At 58.7% G+C, this 23,524-nt stretch overlaps 2 protein-coding genes across 8 annotated transcripts in view; one reads left to right on the top strand and one right to left on the bottom strand.

Moving 5' to 3' along the window:
* The window catches only part of MACROD1 (mono-ADP ribosylhydrolase 1), a 143,931-nt gene that overhangs the window by 48,963 nt on the left and 71,444 nt on the right, over positions 1-23,524 (top strand). The gene's annotated exons all lie outside the window — the stretch shown is intronic.
* Positions 1-23,524, bottom strand: part of FLRT1 (fibronectin leucine rich transmembrane protein 1) — a 78,268-nt gene that overhangs the window by 16,292 nt on the left and 38,452 nt on the right. The window contains exon 2 of one of the 3 annotated variants that reach the window (XM_019717845.2): positions 1,867-2,787. The exons of 1 other annotated variant lie outside the window; for it this stretch is intronic. The gene's annotated coding sequence lies outside the window, so the exon portion shown is untranslated. The remainder of the gene's footprint in view (positions 1-1,866; positions 2,788-23,524) is intronic. One more of the 3 variants, XM_074336538.1, reaches the window with a different exon arrangement.

The following is a 23,524-nucleotide window of genomic DNA, read 5'->3' as shown; positions in this document are numbered from 1 at the left end:
TCAGCTGCCCGGTGGGGCCTCCCCAGCCTGGGAGGTAGCAAACTCCGGGAAGACCCCTGCTGTCCTCACCCATCTCCTCTGCTATGGGGTCGTCAGCCTGGCACTGCCCAGCTGCAGGCCCGCCTCAAGGCATCAGAGGCTGACCCCATTCTTAGAGATGGTCCCTTCCCTCCCACCCCCACAGAAACGCACAGGGTAGTACAGCCGGCACAGGCCCCTGGACTCAGGGAGGGAGAGGATCTCAGAGATCACCCACTTTATAAAGGAGGAAAGACTCAAGGCCAGAGCAGGAAGGCCTGGCCCAGCGCATAGCGAAGAGCCCGCCTCAGACAGCCCTCTCCCTGCCCACCTCCTCCAGCCTTGGCACTGAGCTCAAATCCTTTCCCGAGGTTGGCATGGCATGTGATGATGGACAGTGTCCGGCGGAAGCAGGGCCCCCCACCAGTGGGTCTGCAGCCCCTCTGACCCTGCGTAGCTGCCCAACCTGAGTGCCTGCTGTATGCTGGGCCCTTCACAACCTCTTGTCCTTTCCCGCTGGCCACTGCCCTGTGGAGACCATGCCCCCAGTGCACAGAGGGGAGCACACTCAGGGAGGGGAAGGGACGTGCCCAAGGTCACACCTCTTACAACTGGAGGGCCAGGGCGCCAACCCACATCTGACTGGCCCCACAGCCCAATTTTGAGGCAGAGCTGGCCACTGAGTAGATTTTCCATGAATATTTCGGGTGTAAGCCTGGGGAACCATAACTGGCTACTCCTTCCGGCATGGCCTCAGCCCCAGGAATGACCCCTCAACCTCTTCTAGGGACTGCGAGGAGAGTAGGGACAAGTGACAGGGGAGTGGAGAGGCCAGCGGGCAGGGGCCCTGCTGCCAGGCTGGTGCCTTTCTAATAAATAACAGCAAATAGCCCATCTGCAGGGCATCTTTCACGCCGGTGGCTAATAACACGCTATTAGTGCCCCTGCAGACGCGTTCATGCCGGGCGGCGCTGACGAATGTCCCAGCCCGGGTGCAGTCATAAATCAGCCCCCCTCTCGGGAAAACGCACAGGGAAGTGTCATTTTCCATCTTGGTAATGAATTGGGGCTTCCCTGCCTGGCCCAGGGTACTGCCTCCGCTCCTAGTTGCCTGGGATTTGTGTTTGGGGAGGCCCAAGCCCTCCCTCCTGGCTTCTGGGGAGCCTGGGAGGACTGGGCCTCACCCCCAGGCAGGACCCTGCCCCTCACTGGACCCAGCTCTTTAATGTTGCCTTAGAGGGAGCACTCATGGCCTGCTGTGTGACCGTAGGGCACTCCCTGCCCTTCTCTGGGCCCCACATGCCACTCTCACCAACAAAAGGGCTGAACTGGAAGCCAGAACAGATGATGCCCCAAGGCCAACAGGAGCAGGGCCTTGGCTGGTAGCTTTAGATCAACCCTACTCTGAGTCCTCCTGGCCAGGGCTGAGGCCACCAAAGGTCCTTCCTCCCTAAGACTTCACTGCTGACCCCTTTGCGCATAACTCAGAGTGAGACCTTCCTCCGAGGACAACGGGCACAGAGGGATGGGTGGGGTGCAGCAGTTTACTCTGTGAAAGTCCACTCCGTTAAACTCTGGGACCATGCACCCTGGAGTAGAGCCCAGCAGCCTGGGGGCCACCACATAGCAAATGACCCCTCCCCTGGCAAGCAGAAGCCTCTAGTTGCCTGAATTCCACGTGAGGGGTGGATGGCATGGAGCTGCAAACCTGGGGAGCTCCGTGAGGCCCCAGTGCCACCCAGCCCGGGAAGAGGGCGGGCCCCAGCTGTCTCGAGCCATGTATGCCCTCTCTGGGCACAGGAGCCCCTGGGCCTTCCTGCCACTGGAGCCCTTCGCCGCCCACCTTACCTCCTTCACTGCAGCGCTGGAGCCTGCTGGGTCTTGCTGGGGTCACTGCTCTGGATGCTGTGCTCAGGTCCAGGGGGGCCTGGGCCGTGCTCACATTCCGGCCAGTGGCCTTGGCACTTAGGGTGCAGACTGCAGACCTAGGAAGCTGGGAGGCGCTGGGGGTGCCCCGGGGTGCAGGGAAGGGATCCTGTGCTCGCTCTGCTGGGCTCCTCGCAGTCAGACGTGGCTGCGGGTGTGGAGCATCCTCCGCGCCCCAGGCCTTGCGCACTGCTGGCCTCTCTCCCCAAACGCGGGGCCTGCAGAGGCGTCCCCCTGCGGCCCCGAGACTCCTGTGTGCGGCCGGAGCGTGTTCTGGGCCCCCGCTCCCCAGGCATGCCCTATGGCCTGGCGCCCATCCCGGGAGCTTGGCCTCTCGCTGCCCTCTTTCAACTTTCACCCTTTTGTCTGTTGGCCGCCACCTCCTCTTCCGAAAGGCTTCTGTGTGGCTTTTACCCCCTTTTCTTTACCAAGTTTCTTTTTTTTCTTTAATCCTTTTAAATCACTTGGCAGAATGGGCTCCGGTACAGAGAGTGTTCTTGTGTGACAGAGCTGAGAGGGAGCCACTCTCCAAAGAATCGGTATTCCTGCCACTCAGGCTGCGTCTCCGGGGGGACCGAGGGGGTCCATTACCGCTGCGGAGTTCAGATGTTCACCGCGGGGCTGAGCTGCTGACATGCGCTGCTGAGCTGTCAGGCCCCACGGGCCCCTTTTTGGGAAGATGCTTGGGGTGGGGGTGGCAGGGGCTCAGTCCCGCTTGGCTGCACCTGTTTGTAGAGAGGTTTTGTTGCTGGGGAGGTAAGGGGGGGGACAGGTTATTCCTGCTTCACCCCCTGGTCTTGTCTGTCCAAAAAGGAGTCCTTTCACCCACTCCTGCCTCCTCACCTGTCAAAACAATACGCGTGATTAAGCCCCCGGTTATTAGAAGCCTGGGCTGTAGCCCCTCCTCTCATCCCTGGAACCTGTTTCTTGGACCACTTTCCCATGAGCTGGGAGGGGGCTGAGATTATTCTCTGCCACCTCCCTTCTCTTTTCAAATCCAGATAACAAACAGCTGGCCATGTGCAGCCCCCTTCCTCGCAGGGCCCTGGTTCCCCTTCCCCTGGGGGGGGGGGGAGGCCTGGCAACAGAGAAAGGAAGTTCTGAGAGCTCCTGGCCCTGCAGGGGCCGCCGCCGGCCCAGAGCTGGCTCCGCGTCCCCCCAGCACCTGCTCCTCTTGCTAATGTCATTCAAAAGATCCAACTGGGCCACCGTGGCCTCGGCTTCCAGAACAAGCACTGCCTTTCCCCTCCATGGGAAGCAGGAGCATCAGGGAACCAGGGAAGTTGTGTCCCTCCCTCCCTCCTGTGACCCTAGGTCGGGTCAGCGCTCCACATCCCCAGCTGCCTTCCCACAGAGACCAGGGCGCAGGGCCCGCTATTGGCTGCCTAGAGTCCTCCATTGCCTCTCATTAGTGTGGCGTGTTGAGGGCCCCGTGTCCCGGTGTCCGTAGTCCCCCTGCAGGAGCCCCTCTTTGGAAAAGGGCTTTCATTACACATCTGAAAGTGTCAGCTCTGGTTTGAAATCGGATCCAGATGGGCTCAGCTGCATCTGGGCACTTTTCTTTGTAGGGCCGAAGGTGGCTGGTTTGAGAAATGCTTGTTGTCTGGGGCTGTTCCAAATAAAATCAAGGATTTTTAGGGTGCATGTTTTAAGAAGGCCAGAACCCGGGCTGGGGGCTCCCTGCCTGCTGCGTGCTCAGCCTGGTGGGGAGTGCATCCAGGAAGAGCAGCAGGTGCGGCCAGGTGGCGCGCCTGCTGAGGCCGAGGGGTCGACAGGACAGCGGGGAGGCCTTGGGAGGAGCTTCCTCAGGAGCAGGGAAGTTGAAGAACCAGCCAGCCCCAGGGGGCATCCGTCCAGAGTGACCAGAACCTGGTAAATAGTTGAGGTGTGAACAGGCAGGTGGTGTGCGGCCCCCTGGGAAGAGGCAGGGTGGGGGTGGATAGGAGGGCAGAACCGCCACATGAGGGGTGATGCTGGGCTCCAGCCTGGGCTCTTATTGCTATTACACCCGTGGGATTTCATCCAATTATAAATTGTAATTCTCTATGAAAGCGAGAGATGGAAAGAATCCAATGAGGTCATCTGCTTCCCTGATTGGGGCGAGGAAATTGTTTTATACCGCCGGGGGTGGGGGCAGAGGCGGCAGTGTCCTCGGAGCCCAGAGGCTCCAACCAGCCATGGCCGCTGGTCCCCCAGGACAGAGAGACACTACCTGAGCTCTGCTTTTGAAATTATGATCCAGGAGGGCAGCCCCACCCTGCTGGCGTCAGGCCCTGCCCTTGGCCCTCAGGCTCAGGGCAGCGCTCCTGCGGCGGCCTCCAAGGCCGCACAAGGCCTGGCCCTGCCCGCTCTACTGGCCTTGTCTCCTATCACTTCCCCCAACACCCCGAGCTGGATCCCGCTGGGTCCTGCCCCAAGCTGTTCCCCTCCTGCAAGAATCTATCCCACATCACCCCTCACCTCCTGCATTCAGTTGCCTTACTCTCTCTGTGTGTGGTCGCACACACCATGGCAGCAGTGACAGTATCTTGAAAAGAATTGTCTCCCTGGTTCAAGGAAGGGGCCGCATCTGCTTGACTGAGGCTGATCACGGAGATAGCGCCTGGCTCAGTGCCTTCCACGTAGTAGGTGCCTAATAAATGCACTCAGTGAACACCCTACTCTGCTTCTTCATTTAGAAAACCCAGGGGCCAAGCAAGGCTCAGGCTAGTCTAGCTTTGTACATCCGGGGTCTGCCTTCCATGCTGCCCACTCTCCCCCCGCCGCTGCAGCTTTCCCTGGGGTCCCGCAAAGCCTCCTGGGAGCCCCAGGCACACTGCATGCCCTAGACCCCACTGAGGCTACTGGGCTCCTTGAGTGTTTCTGCCTTGGGTGAGTGGCTGCCTCTCGGGCATCTTGGGTGTGTTTTGTATTCCGAGGTCAGCCTGGCGGGGAGGTGTGAGTCTGCACATGTGGGTGCGTAATAATGACTAGTAGTACAGTCGCCTCCTGCGTTCACTGAGTCCACGAATAAATACGTACATTTGCCCTCCTGGCAAACACCTACCATCAGAGCTGTCGAGTCCCCGGTAGGCATGTGATTGGATCGAGTAAGCCGAAACCACACAGTGCAAAGGAAGTAAGTGGTGGCATGCAGACTTTCTATGTGGTCAAACTGGCCAAGAACGAAATGAATCTGTGGGGTCCCAAGGGCTCAGTAACTGCTTGTGGGCACTCTCCCCACAAGACAGCCTCTGCTCACCCTGACCTCGCCTCGCCTTTTCCAATTCCCACAGGCTCCAGGTCTGGTCTTTGTGTTTGGGTGCCAAAGAACCACTTTTTGGGTCAACATAATAAAAGCTTCCATTTGTAACTGCCTGAGATGCTTACACGGTTTTACTTTTCGTTATAAATAACAACATCATAACTGTACTAAAAGAAATTTGAAAGGGGGGAAGAAAGCCAAGTGTACAATCCCACGTCTTTACACCACTCTGCGTTTTGGCCAGATCTGCCTGTACATAGACACCGTTTACAAAGGGACAGTGTACTTTATCCTTTTCCAGATCGTTTCTGCTTTGCCATCTCCCCTGAGCCCTGGGACAATCCACCATGGCTGGCAGAGCAGGGAGGGCCATCCCCACGGGGCGGGGCAGTAACACAAGAAGGGGGGACTTATCCAAGGTTGTATGACCTCCACGACAGCCAGATCCTCCACTCTAGGCCCAATCCCTTCTGCTTGCACATCACCAAGTCTTAGCACGACAGAAACACATCGTCAACCAAACAAGGTGGCCCCTGGGCCCACTGCACAGAGAAACCTTGGGTTGCTCCTGAGGCCCTCTCATGCAGCCATCCATCCATCCATTCATTCCTCCTATCTCCCTCCATCCATCTCTCCATCCATCCATCTACCTATCCATCTATACCTCCTTCCCTTCTTCCCTCCCTCCCTCCGTCCTTTCCTCCTTCCTTCCCTCCCTCTATCCATCTACCTGTCCATCTTTCCATCCATCTGTCCATCTGTCCATCCATCCAGAAAATGTAGTGAGTCCAGTCATGCTCCCAGTGCCGTGCAAGACACTACGATCTAAAGAGGAGCCCCAGTCCTTCAGGAGCTCACGGGCCAGTGGAGAGGCCACAGTGTGAGACACACAGGGCATTATGGGAGCAAAAAGCCCAGCCTGGGGGAGGGTATGGGTCACAGAGGGCTTCCTGGAGGAGGTGACCCTGTGCTGTGGGTTCAGGGGTCCTCCAGACTCCCATGTCATGATAGTCACATGTGAGCTCAGTGGCGAGCTTGAGTGGGGCAGGTGTGGCCGGTTTCCCCTGACCCCGTCCATTTCCAGAGGCACTGCCCCACCTTGGGACCTCAGAGCTCCCCTCGCAGTGGAAACACTCTTCATCGTGTCAACTCCTAGCTGACTGAAAGATCACTCCTCACTGATATTATTTTCTATATTAGCAATTAGCCTTCCTGCTTCATTTCAACCTATGGCTCTTAGGACGGATTTTTATGTCTGTATCATTAATCAGACGCCTGGGGTGTGCTTCTGGAAACCAGGTGGGCTTTATGGTTGGTGACTTAGCCAAGTGGCATTTTAAATGAACACCGCACCTGCCCCCTCCCTAGACAAAGAGGGCAGAGTTTAGACCATTGTAAGCAGGTCAAAGCTGGCGAGAGCTAGGAGACCCAGGGTTTTCTTTTCATTTTGGACTTCCAGGCTGAGGTCAGCATCTGTATCTGACCTTTATAGATGAAAAGGCTCTTTGTGACTCAAACCTGGAGCTTGTTCCGTGGCTGCCGACTTCCTCCCACCAGGATGGCCATCCACAGGGCCTGTTCCTTCTCCGCCACTGCAGTGTGTGGGTCACTCCTCTCGTGCTAGCACGGACCTGAGGTTCCCTCTCTCTGGGGGGCAGAGGGCTGGGGGCCAGGGTAATAGGGAGAGCTTTTCCATTTGGGAGTGTGGACTGTTCCTGTTACAGTGTCAGCACAGTAGGGAGTGGGGCAGGAAGGGCATTTCAGGCTGAGGGAACAGCATACGCAAAGGCTCAGAGGTGGGAAGGTTTACTGCGGTGAGAAGGCTGGGGTCCCAAAGCTCTGAGTTAATGGAAGGTAGTGATATGAGCTTAAGTGAAAGATGGGATTCTGGCCTTGGGGGGAGTTTTGAATGCCCTGCTGAGGGCCCTGTTTTCATACTGAGGGTAGTGGGGAGACAGCAAGTGTGCCAGGCAGAGAGGGGCATGACCAGGTCTGCAATTTAGAAAGGTCACACTGGCTGCCATGTGGAGAACTGAAGGGTGCTGGGGTACATGGGAGGGGAGGCTGGGACAGTGTCTCCAGGAGCAGGGGTGGTGGCCAGGGCTAGGGGGTGGGGAGCAGTGGGTTGAGGGGAAGGGGCTGACTGCGAGGCCTCCCCGAAGACAAGCCTGGAGCTGAGTGGGTCCCTCCCCTTTCTCTTTCTCGCCAGAGGGTGGCTGAGTGCTCCCGTGAGCACCACAGCTGTGGGTTCTAGGTGCCGAGGGCAGGGGCAGCTGGAAGGCCTCTGGAGGGCGTGTGCTGGAGGCACCAGTCCTCCCTCCTACACTGCGAGACGAGACGAGATGAGACGGCCCCCCTGCCCCCTTCTCACTCGCTCTGGCCCCCGGGCTTGGCACCACCGCAGCACAGCACCCGCATGGCGCATGGCGGGTGAGAAGGGGAGGAGGCGAGAGAGCCTGCGTAACGCAGTGTGAACCCGCCAAGCCTCCGTGCTGCTAATTAAACCGTTTCCTGACAAAACCCAGACTTTAGGGGATGGGTGTGCGAGCAAGTGTGTGAGCCAGTCCGTGGGTGGCTTCAGGAGCCCACATTGCTGGGCCGGTAAGCCTGGGCCACTGCCAGCACCCACCCTCAGAGACAGACCATTGGGAACCTGGGTGGGCAGTGCCCAGAGCAGAGCAGCCAATAGCTCCAGGGGTCCAAGGGGCAGCTCTTCCTGAACAGGGGATAAACTGTGGGACTTCTGCCATGACGAGATGTCCCTCTTCCTCTTCCTCCCTATGTGTGTGGGTTGGAGCCAGGACCTGGGGAGCAAGGACAGTCATATAGCTGGAAGTGGCCTGGGAATTCACTCCCATCCCCTGGTGCTGGGCTGGCCGAGCAGCCCAGGGGCCAAATCTGCCTGTACAGTTGGCATTTGCTCACCCACTGGGCCCAGCAGTCCCTTCCTGCGCTATCTGGGGGATCCGGAGGCTTGGCTCCACCACTTTAGGGTGCTGCCCCCACAGTGCAGCCAAGGCTGCCGAGTGGGCACGGTCGCCCCGGGGCCTCTGTGAGACAGAAGAGGGGGCAGGCATCTGGAGAGGCCTCCTTCGCCTGGGGTGCTCTCGAGCCTTTGACCTCTCCGCTCAGCAAGGGTGGTGGCGAGACAAACTCCAGGGCCTGGTGAGCTGCGAGAGTCGGTGAGGGGGCAGGGCCAGCCAGCTGGCGCCCAGCCGCTGAGAGGGGACCGAGGAGGTGTGGGGGCTCGCAGCCCTCCACAGGCCTGCCCCTCAGCCCGCAGGGAGGGGTACAGTGGCCAGAGCTTGCCCACACATGATAGGGGCAGGAGTGGCAGTCCTGGGCCTGCTCTTGCTTTGGCCTCTGCCAGCTGGTTCCCAGGAAGGAGGCCACCTGCTAGCCGGGCCCCACCCAGCGGGGCTGCTGTCACTCAGCTCCTGTACAAGAGGGCCTGTGTCTAGCCCAGGGAGAGGCATCAGTAATGGTGGTTCTGGTGCCACCAGTGAAGGCTGTACCTTTCTCAGGAAACTGGCCTGCTTTTGCCGGCAGAATGGTGGCTATGCGTTCCTCGTTCCTCACCCAGAGCTAAAGTGGGCAGTGGGAGCCCGGAGGCGGAAGACCTGGTTCCCTCCTGGCCACCCTGGCTCTGCATGCTTTCCCACAGGGCCCTGCTCACAGGGTGTCAGCTCCCCTCCTCCGCCACCCCCTTCCCTCAGTCCACTCCCCAGCCTCAGATTCCTTCAGGAGCCCTACATCGTATAGACACAAGCAGGTGCCAGCGTCCTGGGGACCATCAGCACCCCTCCAGACGCGTCCTCCTTAGGCCTCTGCCACTGACCACAGTCAAAGCCACAAGCTGGGGATTCCAGGCCACGCACCTGTGTCTTCCAAGTTACCCAGGTGCAGCTCGGGGGACCTGCCTTTCCTTCTAGGAGTGTCCACTTCCCTCCCGCCAACTGGGCCAGCCTCTGGCCCCCAGGGACAGTTGCCTTCTTGCCCAGCTCCCCCATCTCTCTGGCTTCCTTACACCAGCACAAGCCCGTGCCAAGGGATTTTCGCCTCCGTGTTGGAAATCTCCCATTCCCTCCCCGCTTTCCGGTAAACACGCTGTCTGGCCGGGAGCAGCCCTGCACACCCGGCCCCGTGGCCAGACTTTGCTAATATTTACAGTGAGCGGCTCAGGAAGCTATTAGCTTGCTTTTCTTGTTGTTAATTGAAAGAGGAGAAAATGGTTGTAACACTTCAAAAGGACTTAAAGCACAGCCTGAGAGACCCAATGAATGGGGAGGAAGGGAAAAAAGAGAGAGAGACTATTTTAAATAAATAAAGGAAGCCCACACCCCACGCGAGGGTGGACAGATGCGCCTTCTCCATCTCTGCAGACGCCTGGCTTTCCTCTGAGGTGTCCTCTGAGGTGTCCTCGTTGCCACTCATTGTGTATTTTCCTTTTCATTTGGGAGCCTGCCTTAAGGAAAGAGGGAGGGGAAGAAAGGATTTGCAGAGCACTTTTGTTAATAAGGAGACTCTTTGAAGCTGTGGCTAGCGAGGTCCCTGGTACCTTCGCTCCTGGAGTTCACGGACCTGGCTTTGCCCGGCAGCCGCAGGCGCCCGAGCTCCCCTGACCTGTCGCCACCAACACACAGGCATTTGCCTCCTAGGATGCAGGCCCAGACAGTGCGTTGGGCTAAAGCAATTCCCTGGCCCCTGACCTAGATGTGACCTCAAGGAACCATTTAGGTTCAGTCTCCCCATGGCCTCCAGGGACAGCCAAGAATGCAGTGGCCATGATGGGGGTTGGGGGCTTCCTGGATCCTGGTAGACAAGGAGCTAGAGGTCCGGCATTGCCAGGTCTCTGGCCTCTGCGGTCGGCCTCCCCGAGCCACTTTTCCTAGAAAGAAGTGACCCTCCCTGCTGCGCCTGGAGTCTGCCCCATGTTGTAAGGGACCAACAGCTCGGCTAGTCTCACTGTGGTTAGACAGGGCAGATTGGGTGACTCAAAAGGTCTTCACTCCGGGAGCCTGCCATTCAGTTCTGGCTGACAAGTGTCCCCTCCTCCAGGAAGACCTCCCTGATCTCCCTTGTGCCAAGCCTACTTTAGAATGTTCCTGGGATCCTGCTCTTTATCAGCCTGGTCTTGTGTCTACAGAGCAACGTGGCTGACTGAACCCTATTGTTGCTGGATAGGCTGCATAAAGTAGGGACGAACTGCAAATCAAAGGAGGTCTTCTCCACCCTGCCCCCCTCCCTGCTTCTGCCCTGGTCAGATCAAACAGGAACCCTGTTCAGTCTGAACCCCACAAGATGCACAGCCACACTGCAGGGCGGGAGGCTTGGGGGGGGGCAGTGGGAAGTGGTCAGGGCAGTGATGGAGCAGGTGTGGGGCTATTCGAGGAAGAGAGTGGTCCCCTGTCCTCAGTTTTCTGGACAGTTGACCCAGAAAGGAAGGCCGACCTGCATGGGAGGCCCAGGAACCAGAAGGACCACGAGGGATATACTGGGAAGGGTTCAGTTAAGGAAGAAATCTATAACAGGCAGAGATGCCCAAAGGTGGGCTAGGCTGTCATTGCCAGGAGCGCCCAGGTCAGAGGGGAATGGCCACTTGGCAGAGAGGTCAGATGAAGGTGAACACATCAAGTGGGGCCTAGATGACCCAGGCTTCCTTCCCGTAGGCCTGCTCATTCAGCCATGTTGTCACCCCCTTTGCTAACCCCCCCCCCATCTCCAGCCTCCGCCTCAGGGCTCCCCCACCCCCAGTTCTTACAGGCAAGCCTGTGTCAGCAGCAGTGACAGCAACCACAGCTAACACAATTGAGTTCTGACAATGGCCCAGGCACAGAGCTGATGTTGGATGTGGACAATACAACAACAACGGCAGTCGCAGCCCCATATTCAGTCGGAGGTATCACCACACTGAACCCACAGACACCATGTCTGCCATTCAGTTTTCCACCTGAGGCAGCAGAGCTACTCAGGATCTTGCCCAAGGTCACACAGTGTGTCCACCACAGAGCCCGAACGCAAACCCACTCTCTTCTCGGCTCTGTGCCCACAGTAGCAGCTCCCGGGTGGCCAGGGGCTGGTGCTCCCTCCACAGGTTCCCCCATGAACATGGTAAAGGCTCTGAGAAGTCCTGCCTCAAAGACACCAGTTTAACCCTGTTCACTTCAGTGGTTACCTGTTAACCTCCCAGGATTGGCTGGTTCCTCAAAGTAGGCTTTGGGAGATGCCTCACGATGGTCACGCATCCGCTTAACCAGTCTTTGGTAAGTGCCTGCTGTGTGCCGAGCAGTGGCCCTGTGACTGCAACGTGTCCCTGCCCTTTGTATCCCAGCACCTAGCTCAGTGCCTGGCACACAGTAGGTACACACACCTTTAGCAAGTGAGGGCCAAATGAGAGAGAGAATGGATGGGGTAAATGAGCTAGGCTAGGGCCACAGGAAGCCACATGTCCTGGCCAGAGCCACCCCCATCTCCTCCTCCTCCAGTCCTGGACCTGATGCCACCCCCAGCCTCAGCCTTCCTATGGCATTGAAGGCCCACCATGGCTCCTTGGTGGGCTGGAGCCCTCTGTCCCCAACCCAGGGCCCCCGCCAGGCACAGCAGCACCTCTTCCCTTCCCTGGAAGCTCTGTAGCTCCAGACTTGCCATTCCGATCACATCCCCCAGCCCTGCCTGGAATACTAATTCTCCCAAGATGAAACCATCCGTGTTTAATTTTTTTTAAGAGCCAGGCGGAGAGAAAAGACAAGAAAAGGGGAGGCATCAGTGGGTGGAAGTTGGAGCCCTTCTCTGGGCGGCTGGCTTTGAGAATGTGTGGTGCTACCAGCCACCCTGGATGGTCACAGTGTCCCTGATGAGGGCCAGGGAGGGGCTCAGCCCTATGCAGTGCCACCAGCCACCCCAGGACAATCATGCTGCCCCTAACATCGGCCAAGGAGGGGGTAGCCTCATTATCCAGTAGGTGGGGGGCAGTGGCAGGGGCCCAGGCTGGCCTTCTGAATATGCCAGTGCATGCTGTAGGCCCTGACAGGGAGAATTGTTTCTGAGGCCCTCGGAAGGGTGTCGTCCCCTTAAGAGTGGGCAGCCAGGCTACCTCTCCCCTGTCCATTGTTTGCAAATTAGGTTTCTGCCCAGCTCCTGTCAGAAAATGGAGCCTGGGGCCTCCCCCGATGGGGCTAGGGTTACAGTGAAATAGAGGGAGGGCTGGGGCAGTGGGAGCATGGACTTGGCCTGAGAGCGTCAGTGCAGGGCAAGGGCACTCAGGGAGAGCACTTCAGAGATGGACGACCTTGGATGAGCCCTTGACCTCTTGGGGTTTCAGCTGCCTCCTTGGGCGTTGGGGTGTGGCCACAGGGCTAGGAGGGCTGATGCAGGAAGAAGTGGTTCACAGCCTGGAGCCAGAGGTCTGAGCAGAGCGCCCTCCTGCAGCTTCAAAAGCTCTGCTACCTGGGGCCAGTGTGTTATCTCTGTGCATCGGGGTCACTAGGGAAGCGCCCTCAAAGGCTGTGGTGAGGATCAAAGGAGGTACCACGTGAACCCCCTAAGGACCAGGCTGGCACTCTCCGCACACATGCGTCAGCTGTTATTACTATAACCCGGGAGACAAGCATACTCAGTAAAGCCTCTTCCCCGGCTTCCGCCCCTCAGCCCAACTGTCTGGGAAACCCCTATCCCTTCCTCGGCCCTCCCCCTCTCACCAGCTGGGCTGACAGCTTAGCTTGGTGCCACCTCCCCCCCAGCATCCCACTTTAACATCCTAAGGCCCCCAGAGGGAAGGATGAAATTGTAACAGCAGGAAACATGACAGAACATGAAACATGATGAAATCAGCTGCGTAAATTATGAAACCAAATCACAGTCCCGCTCTTTCCGCGGCTGGGTAAATGCTGGCTAATGCTCTGTAGGCTGGAGACCCTGTGGTGGGGGCCCCAGGGGGCCCTGAACCCCTTTACCAGGGCACTGAGAGTGTTGGTTGCCCAGGACTCCAGCTGCCCCACCCCGTGTGCTCTCTCCCTCTTCCTCGTCCTCCAGGCAGCGGGGACCTGCCTGCCTCAGTGAGCTGCCACTGTAGTGTGATTTCTGCTCTTGAGTTTCCCTGACCAAGACTCCCACTGGGTTTGTCCCCTGCCCTCTCCCGGCTCCCTGCGTCCCTTAGGTTCTTCCTGAGAGCTCAGGCACAGGACCTGTCTCAGGCCTTGCTCCGCTGGGCTCCCACAGGAGACAAAACCCAAACTGCTTGGTGGAGAGACCCGCTGCTGTCCCCATGCCCCATTTTAGTCTTGTGACGCTTCTGCCACAGGAGTGAGCCTGGTTGGTGGTCAGGGACAAGGCCTGGGAGCAGCCTCACTGGCTGCCCTCCATCCCTCCAGGATGCCTGCCCACGGCCTCCACTTTCTGCCTCCTCCCTGTGCACTGGTCGGCTGGCCTCCCTCCTCGTCCCCATCCCAGTGTCACGGCCACCTGTGAGCACAGATGTGGTATGGGAGGGTGACTCCAAGCGAACGTGGCTTTTTGGCCACCTCTCCTCTGCTGTGGGGGTTGTGTCATCAATTATTATCGACCGGCTGCTGGCCTGGGCTGGAGACCAGATGGGGAAATAGAGCACCGGCTCAATAATTGTGCCCTGCTGCCTGAGTTTACTTATTTGTGGCTTTCCTACCTATTGCAAACGCGAGGTTAAATAACTGCTGACTATTAAATCCCCTGGGCGAGAAGAAACACCCTCGGATCCATTTTGCAAGGACAAGTGAGGGCTGGAGACCCACGCCCGTCCCAGCCGCCCTGCTGGGTCTGAATTGACTTTCCCAGTGACCTGTCCAGTGTGGTGTCCCACCCCTACTCCACCAGACAGAGGGTTCCTTCCTGTGTTACAGATGAGGAAACTGAGGCTCAGAGACTTTAGGTCCCTGTCCCAGGTCCAGGGTGACCCACAGGACTTGACCAGTTTTAGCACAAATCCCAGGCAACCTGGGATAGTTGGTCACCCAACCCTGATCTCACAGCAGGTAAGTAGCAGAGTCAAGGTAGGGACCCTGCTCTTTCCGACCCAGAGTCTATGGGTGCTCTTAACCTCTGTGAAATGCCACCCCCTTGACCATTCCCACCTGCATCTTATTCCAAGGCCCACTGGACCTTAAAGGGCTGTGCAGCTGTCCCTTCAGATCTCTCTCCAGCTGCTCTGGGCCTAGAAGGCTGTTGGTCACCAGCGGGTCCCTGGACCCCTGGCTTCTGGCTGGGCATAGCCACTAGGAGCCCCAGCGGCAGCTCAAAGGGAAGGAGGAGAGCCAGGCGGAGTGTGGATTGTCCTCTGCATCCCTCCCTTGCTGGCGACCCTCTCTGTGGGTCGAGTGACCACTGCTTCCCCTGCCCCTCAGGCCTGTACGATGACAGCTCCCCGCTGTTGCCCAGAGAGCCTGCTCTCCTTTGCTGGTTCCCCTGACCTCGCCCATGACTGTGTGAACAGCCCCTACAATACGCTCTGACCCCTGCCAAGTAACAGAATAGTTGCTTCCACCTACTGTGAGCCGACTGTGTGCCAGGCACGTTCAACATCTTTTACTGTCTGCACTGACTCATTTTATGCTCTTAATGACCCTGTGAGGAAGCATATTGTCCCAATTTCACAGACGAGGAACCAGAGACCCAGAGAGGTTAAGTGACTTGCCTTGGGTCACACAGCTGAGATAACAACAGCCTGGCTCTGAGTCTGTGCTGACGGAAAAACAAAAACTTAGAGAGGAAGGGAGATGTGCTGAAGACCAGGAGAGACAAACTGTAAAGGGCTGTACAGCCTGGAGCCATAGGGACTCGAAGCAGTGCTGTCGGGCTGCCAGGCAAGCAACGTGCAGCCCTTCGCAGGTGTCCTCTGCACGGGCCCTGTGGGTACCTCCGAGCGGGATGCTGGGGACAGGGTACGGAGGCCAAGGGGCTGGCATGGAGGTTCTGGGGGCCAAGGTGAAAGCAGGAAGCTGAGCTGAGCCCTCCAGGGCAGGAGGAGAGATGCAGATACATCACGAGAAGCCCCTGAGCTGGACAGTTATGCCCAGGAGAGTACAGGGACTAAGGTGTCACATGGTCCCACCGCAGATGGCTGTGGTCCCAGCTGCCACATGCAAATGAAAGTAGAGTCAACCTTCTGTCCAAGGTGAGGCTGGTGGTTACTGAGGGCCGCTGCCTGATCTGCGAAGGCTTACCTTCACGCGTGGCAGCCCCGCAAGGATCACGCTTGTGCTTCCCTTTCACAGGTCAGCAGTCCGAGGCCCAGAGCAGCCACTTCCAAACTGTCGGCCTCAGAGGGGCAGAGCTGGGGCTGGACCAGCCTCTGCCCCAAGTCCCTCCTGCCCCTCCCCAGCTCTGCCTGGCAGCTGAGCGTCTTGACGCAGGGCTCCTCCATCTCCTGGTTACGGTTCCCGGAGCACCCACCTGGTCCTCCCCAGGGGAGGCAGTGACTTTTATCTACTTACCTGGAGGAGTCCCCAGGTGGCTCAACTTTATTTTTGCCAAACACTCTCTGAGTAACAGAGTCCTCTGGGGCCTGGGGTGGGAGCAGGAGACTCGGGAGCCCAAGCATCTATGGGAGGAGCGAGAGAAGGAGGCCAGGAGACAGTGATGGGGACGGCGCTCGTGTGGGCCCTGGCTGTCACCACGCTGGTGACCTGGGGCAAGGTCCTCCCTGCCTCTGGCTCAGGTGGCCTGGAGTCCCCTTCTGACAATCCGGGCCTCTCCTGCCTCTTCTTTGCCCCAGAAATGAGGAGCTAAGCCCTTTCTGTCCTCCCTTGTCTTCTGAAACAGCCCTGAGGAAAGTGGTCAGTGACTGCTTTAATGCAGAGAAGGCCGTCCTGGGCCAGAGGTCCAGCCTCCAGCCATCCACATCCAGGCTGTGGGAATGAGGCTGGCAGGAAGCTGGCACTAGCTGTGCCCACTCCATGGGGCACCGTCACCTTGGGGCATCAGTGGCAGCTCCTGGCAGCCTGGGACCTGGATCCCTGCCTCCCAGCCCAGAGCTTCATCACAGGGTGGTGACATTGGGGGTGTGCCCAGCCTGACTCTGCCCTTCTAGTTCCCAGGGAACACAGCTTGCTGGGTGGAAGCCAGACATACCCAAGGGGCCCCTCTCTTGGCCTAGGTCATCCCTGTTGCCCTAAGCAGGAGCCCCGGGGAGAACAAGGGGCTCGGTTTTGGGGGGCTGGCCTGACCTACAGCCTAGGAGGGTGGGGCAAGAGGGTGGAAGGGAGGAGGGAGGTCTGGATGGTGGTGCCCAAGAAGGGACAACTCCCCTGCCCTAATCTGCCCCTGTTTCCTCCCTGGGCAGCAGAAGTAGCACCCGTTTGGCAGCCACTCTCAGGGGGGACAGCAGCGGGCTTGTTCCCTCCTCATGTCTGGGGATCTTTGCAGAGGGCCCAGTTCCGGGCACTGACATGGGGCTGGGGCTTCCTCCAAGACCCACAAATCCCGGGCCTCACTGAGCTGCGCCGTCATTGATTTTATTACCTTCATGGCCCACATTTGGGTGCAGGTGAAATATAGCCACGCATCGTTAACTGGTGGGGATGTTCATTGTGCTGTCCTGGTAGAGGAGAAACATGCATTTGTGGGGCATAGATCACAGTGACAGCCTCTCGGGCGGTGGCCGTGTGGCAGCTGTGTGGGTAAAGGCCAGCAGATGCGGTGGGCCGAGGGCAGGGGGTCGTGAAGGGTGGGGAGCAGGGCACCGTGTGTTAGGACTCTACATGTTCCAGGGAGATGTGGGGGGCCAGGGAAGGGGTCTCAACATAGGAAAGCTTTTCCTCTTTGTGCCGCTAACCGTGGAGGAGAGAGGACAACAGCAGTCGTCCTACAGGGTCAGGGGACAGCTGGCGGGCTCCCTCTCAGCACCACCCTGCACAGGTTGCAGACATCACTGGAGGGGAGGATGCCAGCGCTGCCACTGTCTGGGGATCTGGGCGTGTCACAGAGTCCCCTCGGTACCATCATCTGCACTTAGGGCATGATTTCCTCCCTCTCTCTCTTCCGTCCCTACACGTGGATTGAATTTGTACCATCCGATACCTGAAGCCTGAGCAGGACCTGCCGGCAGAGAGAAGGCTGGCTTTGGGGCAGTACTGGGACAAGCCGTGTGGGGGCTTTGGGGGGGAGGGGTCTGGACTTCACCCTGAGGCTGGGTGTGTCATGGGGAGGGCAGAAGGGGAAGGGCGGGTTGGGATGAGACTAGAAAGCTGGGGGCAGGGGGAGGCCTGGGGCTGAGCAGCAATGTTGGATCTGCTGGGTGGTCACAGGGCACAAGACGGACATGAGCTGTGCCCTGCCGTTGGTGTGGCTGGCTGCATACCTCGCACCGCCACAAAACGGCAAATAAGTAAGGGCACTTCCCTTGGGCCTGCAAGGCCACTCCCCATCTGCTGGGGGCCAGGGCTGTAGGGACGAGAAAGAGCGCCCAGCCTACCGCCCTGATGGGCAAGGCTGGTAGTGGCCCCAGAGGAGCCCACTTTCATTGCCCCCAATGTGTTCGTTATCTGCGCCACCTCCATTATTCCTCCCTAGGCCCCTACAGGGGACGCTGTTTTTTCCCCACTGCACAGCTGCACAAACGGAGGCCCAGAAAAGTTAGGGAACCCACCTAAGCTGGCCAGTCTGGGAAGAGACGGAGCTGTGATTGAACCCGGGCCTTTCTGACAGAAGAGCCACCCACAGCCTTCAAGGCCCCCAACTGATGACACAGAACTTCTGCCTGGGACAGCCAGGCCGGGCCCTTAGCCAGCCCCAGTGGCCCGTGGCCGGCGGGACCCCCAGGCCTGTCCGTGCATGACTGTTCCTTCTCCCCAAGGCAGGCAGGTCCTGCTGCCCCAGGGCCACACTGAGTATCGGATGAGGCTATCCCCATGCCTGCCCCGGCTGTGGCTGCCGCTGGACCCAGCAGGTGGCAGGGGAAGGACCTGGAAGATTTATGAGCTGGGTTAAAATTTAATTTGGGTGGAAGATCCCGGCCAGCTGAGCTGGCTGCCCCAGACAAATGGCCCGGCCCCCACCGAAACCGCCACCAGCCCGATGTTTGGGCCTAGCCCCCGTGCCAGCCTTCCCCACCCCTCCCCGGAAGGCCGCCCGCCGCTGCCCGCAGAGTAATCATAGCACCGAATTTGATTTGGGGTGGGAGCAGCGGACTCTGAGCCTTGTTGGCACTTCAGCTCTAAATTGAACAGGACAGAATCTGCTCTGGGCGGGAACTGCCTCTGCCAGGGCCTCCCTGCCGTGTCCAGGGACAGCGCTGCCTCCCGAGGAGCCCTGCCAAACCCCAACCCTCTCTCTGGGGGAGGTGGCCCTGGATACCCCGACCTGTCCATTCAGATGGACCCCACCCAGCAGCCTTTTGTCCCCAGCACCCTCATCTTCCCTGGGGCCTGACTGCTTGGGCTTGAATCTCAGACACACTGGAGGATCTTGTGCAAGCGACTATCCCTCTCGGAGCCTCACTTTCCTCATCTGTAAAATGGGACAGTCTGTAAAATAGGACCTATTGTTTTTAGCTGACGTGATAATGTAACCATGGCCCTGCACGTGGACCCCTCACTGTCACGGGGCAGTGCCCAGGCTGCAAGGGGTGGGGGGAGCTGGGGGTTTGCAAAGCTGGTGAGGGGTCTTTGACTTTCTAGTAATCTGGTCTGGTTCCCCATCAGGGCCAGGGCGTCACCTCTTTGTTTTCTTTTTATTTCATTTAAAAAAAAAAATTTTTTTTTCGGTTACAGTTGACAGGGCATCCATCACCTCTTTGGGTTTGTCCAATCTGGCTGGATGAGGAACAATGCTGGGGTCCCCCAGGCCAAGCCCCCTGCTCCCTGTGCACAAACCTGCTTCCTGCTGGCTGAGCGGCCCCATACCACTCACCCCGCTACCACGTGTTGGGATCCTCCTAGGGGCTTTCCTGAGTGGGCACTGTGCTCCCATTTTACAGATACAGAAGTGAGGCTCAGCGAGATGAAGAAACTGCCAGGAATGAGGTCAGTAGGGATGACCCAAGTACAGGCCCTTTGACCCCAGAGCTCAGGCTCCTCCCACTACCCCTGAGATTTATCTGCTGCCTCCCAGCTACTGTCCAAGGCAGGCGCTTGTGGAGAGAAGGGGAGCTGAGACAGCTCAGCCAGGGCGGGAGAAGCTGAGGGGGGCCCAGTGTTGCTCAGTACAGGAGCACCCCACTCCAGCACTCTGACACACACGTGCTCACACATGCCCGTGCACACACTTCACACTGCCACTTGCAGGAATCCAGGCCCGGAAATGGCCGTGTCACCTTTGGAGGCCGAGTGCCTATTGCTGGCTATTCTGCCCAGGCCTGGGGAGGAGGCTCAGAGGGGGAGGCTGCAACAACCCAGGATTGCACAAGGCGTGTGTGTATGCACATATGCATACATGCACCTCTGTACACATTTACTCTCCCACACACACTCACATGGGATGGGGAGGGACAAACTTCAGACCCCATCGGCCTGGCCTCACTGCTAGCCTGGGCTCCTGAGGGGCCAGGAAAGGTATAGCCTGAACCCAGCACGTTTATTCTCCACTTGTGACAACTCTTTACGCCACCCATGGCAATGGCTGGGGGGTGTCTGCACTGCGGAGTAGGTGGTCCCCAGCTCCTGCCCAATGGTGGTCTTTAGCCGGGGCTGCCCAGCATCCTGGCGCACAGAGGTAGGATCAAGCTGTGGAGGGGGGATAGGGTACACTTGAGGGTCTCTATTACCCTTTAGTCACCCCCCCCAGGAATCTGGGGTCCTTCTTTTAGACCCCCTGGGATCTGGGAGCCTCCACTAGCTACACCAGCCATTCCCACTCTCTGCTCCAATCTGGGTCAAAGGGCCCTGCGTCCTTTTGCTTGGGGACTCAGCTCTGTCGCTTGCAACTGCTGAGTGAATCCTCCCAGTGTGCTCACAAGGGTGGAGGGATTAATGTGTCAACATATTTGCATTATAACAGGAGCATCAGGTTCTGGGCTCTAAGTGGCGACAGGTGAGGAGCCCACTCAGGCACGCACACCCCCACACTGCCACCCACACTGCCCCTCACCCTTACCCAGCTGTCCTCCTCTGGCCCAGGCCCCAGCGGGTGCCATGTGTCAGCTGCTGACTCACTCTTGACCTTGGGGCTGGGGGACCTCGGGAGCTCCCCACCCGCCACTTGCACACTCGCAAAAGGGCCCAGGAACAGTCCTGTCCACGCTGTCTCCCACCCAGCTCTGACCTGGTGTCAACATCTCCTGCAGCCTCTCATTCTTTACTTATGTACGTAGTATTTATTTATTCCCACCTCGGCCTAAAGGGTTCGCCGCAGGTTACAGAAATACAACCTAAGAAGAGGGAGCACGGTGGGGGTGGGACAACCCAGCCTCTGAGCAGCAGGCTTCGATTCCAACCTGATCTTTATTTACTTATTTTTCCTGTCACTTCACCTCTCTGAGCCTTGGTTTCCTCACTTGTAAGATGGTGCCCACCCAAGAGGTGTTAATGGGATGAAAGGAAGAAATGCCAGGGAACGCTGGGCACACAGGAGGTGCAAACAGCACAGGAGTGTTTCAGAGAGAGAAGTCAGGGCAGGACAGGTGGGGGGTGGAGTGGAAGGTGGTGCTGGGGCCCATCTCAGAACTCTCGTGCCTTCCAGATCCTGGCAAATCTGAGCTGAAGGAAGCGGCCTGGGCAGGGGGCTCAGTCTCAAATGCGGACGGCCAGGAATCTCCCAGATTCCTCTTGGAGGGGAACCCCTTGGGTGACACCCCAACCCTGCCTGCCCCTCCTGGGGTGCCCAGAGCCTGCAGGATGGAGGACAGAGGTCTGGGGTTCCAGGTCAGGGACTTTATCCTCCCACCTAGTGCCTCCACCCAGAAGTGGGATCTTCAGCCCTGGCCTCTGAGCCTTACCCAGAATCCGAACCCCACTTTGGCCTTGAGCTCTGATCCCCATGGACTTCTTCACCCCGCAGGACCAGCTCTTGGACCCAGCTCCTAATTGCCCCCAAGCCCCAACCATCACCTCCTCCAGGGGGCAATTCCCAGCCTGCCCTGAATGTGGCCTAGCTGCTTAGGGCTCCATCCACTTCTGGTTTTTCCCCAGCCCTCAACTGCTCCTGGCCCCCCATCCTGTCTTCTGTGGCCTCCCCAAATCCTCCTCCTTAGAGGGACCTCTCTCCTGACTGTTACCCCATCTGAAACCATCTTTCAGATTTACTCCCCTGCCTATCCCCACAGCTCGGGGTGCCCTCCCTAAGGCACAGTCCACTCTCCCTGCCCTGCTGGGTCCCCCTGCCCAATCGGGCGGTGCCTCGCTCTGCACTCAGTTAACTACTGTTTGTAGGGTGATCGATGAAGGACTCCGCCAGGTTGCCAGCGGAGAAGTCTCTCCATAGCCCCATGGCTTCCCTGCCAGTGGGAGTCGAATTTGCAGGCAGATTGCCTCGGGAGACAGGCAGTCAGTGCTGCGGCCACCCCCTGGGACCCAGGGGGCACAAGGCCGTGCTCACGCGGATGCCCACCCAGACAGCTGCCCTCCTGGGCATCCCTCCGAGGCCGCTGAGGGAGGCCGGGCAGGAATAACCAGATTAGCCTAAGCGCTCCTCTTGTTTCCTGGCGTAATTGGATTGAGGCCATGTTTCGGTGCAGCTGCATTTAATATGTAATTCCAAGGCGGCCTAGCCCCCTGAGAGCGGCACTGCAGATAGGATTGGGTGGGGCCTTGGGCTGGAGAAGAGGCCGGGGTGGGGTCTCACGTCTCCGACCTGCGCCGAGATCCAGTGTGTCCAACTCCCTCCCGGAGGGCATCGTCTTTCTGGGCTAAGGGCACGGCCTGTTCTGCCAGCATCTCTGGGCTGGGCGGGAGGCTAAGCCGGGGGCGGCGTGAGGAAGGGAGGGGCTGTCTCCAGCACCCTCGGAGGGCGCTCTGTGCATACCTGTCGACCGAGGGCATACTTGGGGAAGGGAGCGGCTGCTCAGCCTACATGGGACCACCTAGGCCTGGGATGTGGGGAGAGCCCCTGGGACCCAGGTAGAGGAGTGATGGGGGAGAGGACGCCAGGCTGGGCCAGAACGGGCTCCTGGAGCCCACCCATTGCCATGTGGCCGAGCAGCAGACTTCTCAGGCTCCTGGGCAGCCAGAGGCCCAACCATGGGTTGGGGGGATCCTCCCTCGGCAGTGTCGGTCCACTGCTGGCCCGATAAGTGACTGGGCAGTGACACCAGCTGGAGCCCCTTCCCACCTGTACTTAAATATTAGTGTCTTCAGAGACCAAGGGGGAGAGATGTGTGTGTGTGTGTGTGTGTGTGTGTGTGTGTGTCCATCTGTGGTGTGTGTGTCCCTGGTGTGTGAGCTGAGTGTCTGTATGTGTGTTGGGAGCAAGGAGCCCTTTTGTCTCCTCTTGCCCACCCGCAGCCGGAAGCCCGGCTATGTCTCCACAGATGCCCATAAGCAAGGTCAGGCTGATGAGTCTTTAAAAACCAAGAAACTGAAAAACAAAATCGAGGATGGGGCACAGCTGGGGAGGGGGAAGGAGGACAGGGCAGCCCTGTGACAGGGTCCTTGATTCCCAGACATCCCTGCGGAGACACTGCCCCAGCTTCCCAGATGGGGATGTTTCTGGCAGTGGGGAGGCAGGAGGACACCTGTTGGACAGGTGAATCGTTTGGCCTGGTGTGGCTCGTGCCTGTGCAGGAGTCTCCTCCCAGAGGCTCAGACCCAGCTCTGAAGACCTCAGACATGGAGCAGCTTGTCCCCCATTAGTAAGAGGGGGTTCAGGCCCACCCAGGGCTGGGGAGTCACCCTGGGGTGAGAGCACTGGGCTGGGATCTGTGGACCCCTCACCCCACCCATCCCCCTCCCTCCCACCACTCCCCACCACTGGAGGGCCTGTGACAGCTCCTATCCATCACTCAGCCCTATTTTTAGGAGGTGGTAACCCAGCTGTGAAAATTCACTCCGTGCAGATCCCTTCCACATGAGAAAGTCTTAGCCCCAAGCCGAGGAGATGAGCAAGGCAGGAGCATGAGACGGAAAGGGGTGGTGGAGGGGTGAGTTGGAGAGGAGGAGATCCGTGCGCCACGTGGTTTGTGACTTGCAGCGGGCACCTGGCAGAGGGACACCGGGCAGCTCTGCTGAGTTGTGGAGGTGGAGGTGGGGTGGCACCAGGCCTGGCTGTCTGGGGCAGCCCACTGAGGAGGGATGGGAGTCCAGAGCCTGGGTTCTGCCCTCACTCCATCAGTAGCAAGGCCCGGCCTGCTCTGGGCTTCAATCTGCCTCTAATCTCCCACCTCCTAGGTCCTTTCTACCTCTTCTGTGTACGGCTGGTGGATAACATACAGGAACC

The sequence above is a fragment of the Rhinolophus sinicus genome, linkage group LG06 (assembly GCF_036562045.2).
Source record: "Rhinolophus sinicus isolate RSC01 linkage group LG06, ASM3656204v1, whole genome shotgun sequence".
NCBI classification, from domain to species: Eukaryota; Metazoa; Chordata; class Mammalia; order Chiroptera; family Rhinolophidae; genus Rhinolophus; species Rhinolophus sinicus.
This window is presented reverse-complemented; position numbering and strand designations above follow the sequence as displayed.